The sequence below is a fragment of the Etheostoma spectabile genome, chromosome 7 (assembly GCF_008692095.1).
Source record: "Etheostoma spectabile isolate EspeVRDwgs_2016 chromosome 7, UIUC_Espe_1.0, whole genome shotgun sequence".
Lineage (NCBI taxonomy): Eukaryota > Metazoa > Chordata > Actinopteri > Perciformes > Percidae > Etheostoma > Etheostoma spectabile.
This window is the reverse complement of record NC_045739.1, coordinates 8,688,627-8,692,164: the sequence shown is the minus strand read 5'-3', so window position 1 is coordinate 8,692,164 and position 3,538 is coordinate 8,688,627. Positions and strand designations below refer to the sequence as shown.

At 38.7% G+C, this 3,538-nt stretch overlaps 1 protein-coding gene across 1 annotated transcript in view; it reads left to right on the top strand.

Annotated features, from left to right (window-relative positions):
* The window catches only part of LOC116692455 (rho-related GTP-binding protein RhoA-C), a 732,216-nt gene that overhangs the window by 617,572 nt on the left and 111,106 nt on the right, over positions 1-3,538 (top strand). The window lies entirely within an intron of this gene.

The following is a 3,538-nucleotide window of genomic DNA, read 5'->3' as shown; positions in this document are numbered from 1 at the left end:
ACACACACACACACACACACACAAACAGCTTCATCTATCCAACCTCTTAGCCCCTGACCCTACCTCAGTCCGAGAAGTCCTGGTTGTTTTAACTTATAAGGACTGCATGTCATATTTATGGTTTATACAGTCAAATATGAAAATCTATACAGTATGTGTATATATGCTAAATGAATTTAAGCTTTTAATGTTGTTGTTGTTGTTGTTGTTATTATTATTGTTGTTGTGTTGTTCATGCTGTTATTTATTAAACACCTCAGTACTTGCCTGGTTTCTTGAGTCAGTTTAAGATAGTGTTGATCACAATTCACAATTTGGCTTTAAACCTGCTCTTATCAATATTTTTATGTCACGTTGAAATATGAAACAGTTTGATCGTAGTGAGAGAATTAACATCCAACACAAGGTGGCTTTTTAAGTATCTTTCAGCTCATTATTTCGTTTTAATGTTTTGGTTCAGTCTTACCGCTCTCATCAGTGTTGACCAAATGCAACAGGCGGCTGTTTTTAGTGAACAGCTCTGAATAACCCTGTACAGTACCAAACAGAAGAGAGAGAAAAAAATAGGTAATTGCTGGTGAACACTGTGGATCATTTAGCAGCTAAAGAGCCACATATTGTGAGAATTGGACTTACATTGTCATTGCACAACTCTAAATGAATGGTAATGCTGCTCTGTGTTTGCTCAACATGCTTGCGAACAAGCTCTCCATCAATTTTATGAGGTCTAAATGTGGGATAGTGTTTACCGCCACCAAGTGTCCAGAAGCAATTAATGCAGAATTTTAAAAGATTGCAATGCAATTTGTGCTCTAAATCCACATTGACCCCATAAAGGGTCAAAAGGTAAGTCTGAGAGGTTGTGAAATAGGATAGGAAATGCAGATTCTGACTCAGGGCTCCTCTTCAAGACAGATAGACAAGTAATTATATAATATGTTGTAATATTATGTATTACTGCACTCACCTCTCCTCATCATTTGGGTTGATTTTGTTCTTTGATGGTGCATATTCACAAGAAAATGTGCAATTAATGAAATTACCAAGAACACTAAATGTATGTATGGGAGCCTAAGGGTCTTTGTCACGGTGGATGTCTGGGACAGGTTTGGCAAGAATATGTTTCACTCTTGTGGTGAAGTTGAAAACTATACCTGATAAATATTGGTGCCAAATGAACGGGAGAGGAAAATGACTATTATAGACCCCCCCCCCTTTCTCTCTCTTTTGCTCTCTTCTCACACCTTTCCTCACATCATCACCCTCCCCAGATGCCTATGTGCACCAATACTGCTGCTTCACAGATCAAACACGATGTTATTCAGATATGGGTGTGTTGCCAGGTAACCTCATTGCAAGGCAGCAAGGCTGTTCGATCAAAGGTTAGCTGTGAAGTTATACACGGTGGTAACCACCATGCAAAGATAGAAAGATCAATACTGGCTGCAAAATTTGCAACTACATACTCCTGCGTGGAGACAAGGACTCTGGGAGGCTATTTTAAATAATACATCCAATCTTTTGTTCTTTACAAATTGTTTCCAGGTCAAGTTGGCAAACATAGACGTAGCTGTTATAGGTAAATGAATAGCTCTCCTTGTCAAGTCAACAGCTTCTCTGTGACCATTTGTAAAACCTTGCATTTGTACTCATCATCTCCGAGTACATGATTACTATCAGAGCTCAGGTGACTTTCACTGAAAATAAGACCACACAGTCAATGTTTGCAGGGTGACCACTAGATGGTGCTATGCTGCCACAGATGTTTTTTTTTTTTCACTACTAAATGCTCCTGCCACTTTGTTTTTGTATCAACTAATACATTGTATTGCTTAATAAATATTACTTTCAAAAGTTCTATTAAGCTTCAGTATAGTTACAGCTTAATTCACCTCAAGTGAGACAATCACTGACCGTCATCATCTGTCATCACTAATGACCTCAGAGTCTGGGAAAAGGTCCAGCCGAAATTCAACATTCTAAGTTTTAAGATACTTACAATAGCCAACACAATAGTTAGACAGAGCTACTGGTGACGGCAACCCCACCATAGGCCTGTTAAGTGTCAGTCATTTGTTGTCTATTTTCATGGGGGTCATGACCTGCTCGCATTTTTCTTGTTAACATGTTTGGAACCACATAGCAACGGAGCCACTGACAGCCAAGAATAATCAACAAGCAGGGACACAGTGCTTATGCCCTAGTCTTTTCAGCTTTTTCCTCTTTTGGCATTGCTCTGGTTATCGTCCAAACTAAACCGTTTTGTTTTATTCCTGTCCTCCACAATTCCCTTAATGAGTGTTGCAGCACAAACGTTTCTGCTCTGAGAGATTGACATGAGCTTTTTTTTTAGACAGACATATAAGTGGCTGAAAAGAGCTACATATTGGTGTTTTTTCCCATAAATACAGGATCTAAGCATGTATTCTAGCCCTTCGATCCATCTTTCCCAACCTGTCTTTCCTGTCTGACTCCTTCCCTCTAGCATTCAGCTTGGCAGGCCATTTTGTTCCTCTATAAGGACAGTTTTTAACCAAGCCTAATTTCCCTGTGATAAAATGAACTGCTCTTTGGACGTTCCCCCTGCTCTCCATGGTTGTGGGGAAAATATTTATCCTGAACATTTATCCTGCTGCTGAATTACATGCTTCCAGTCACTGATGACACTGAGGGAAGAAAACCAGCAGAGGGGCAACTCTTTCCATTTCATTAATGGTAGTTTAATCTTGTTTGAGCTTAACTGATGCTTTGCAGAAGGTTAAGAAGTCAAGTGTGCGTTCAATTTAGTGAATACTCATCAGTGGGTCAAGTGATTTTTTTGTGTGACATTGCCATAAGAACATCTTTTTTCTTACCTTTTCCAGTGCACTTACTTATTCAAACACATTTTTCATCACATCTCTGAGAATTAAGTGGAATGAGGACAGCAGATGATAAACTCATCACTCCAGGACTAAATTAGTGCCATGGTGAGAGAAATAGAAAAAAATTATTTAATTAAAATACATAATTGCAATATGCATAGCATGAAAAAAAAAATTGGTTTGTAATAACACTAATAATAAATCAGCCCTGAAAGTGAATTTATGAAAAGTATTTTACTTATAACACTACAGACAAGAAAACAACACAAAACTATCTAAATAGTGGGTTATCACACACGTGTTAAAGAAAAAAACCTTAGGAACTGTCACAGTGATAGTTTATGTGCTTTCCATTTATTGCTTTCTTGTTGCGATGCTTATTATTTTTTTAGGCCAGATTTGACGGGTCAATGAAGTCACATATAAATAGGACGTGCTGAACACGACAAATTTAATATAAGTTTTTCCTTTGTTACAGGACACATTTGTCAAGTAGCCTACCCATCTTGTAGGCCTAGTCTCGGTCCTCCCTTCAGCCCCGCTTTGCATTGTTAAAAGGGGCGGTCTAGAAAGAGTCTAAGCGGATCCTGTGTGTGTATGTATGTATGTATGCGTGCGTGTGTGTGTGATGAGGCGCGCGCACAGATATAGAGAGAGAGAGAGAGAGAGAGAGA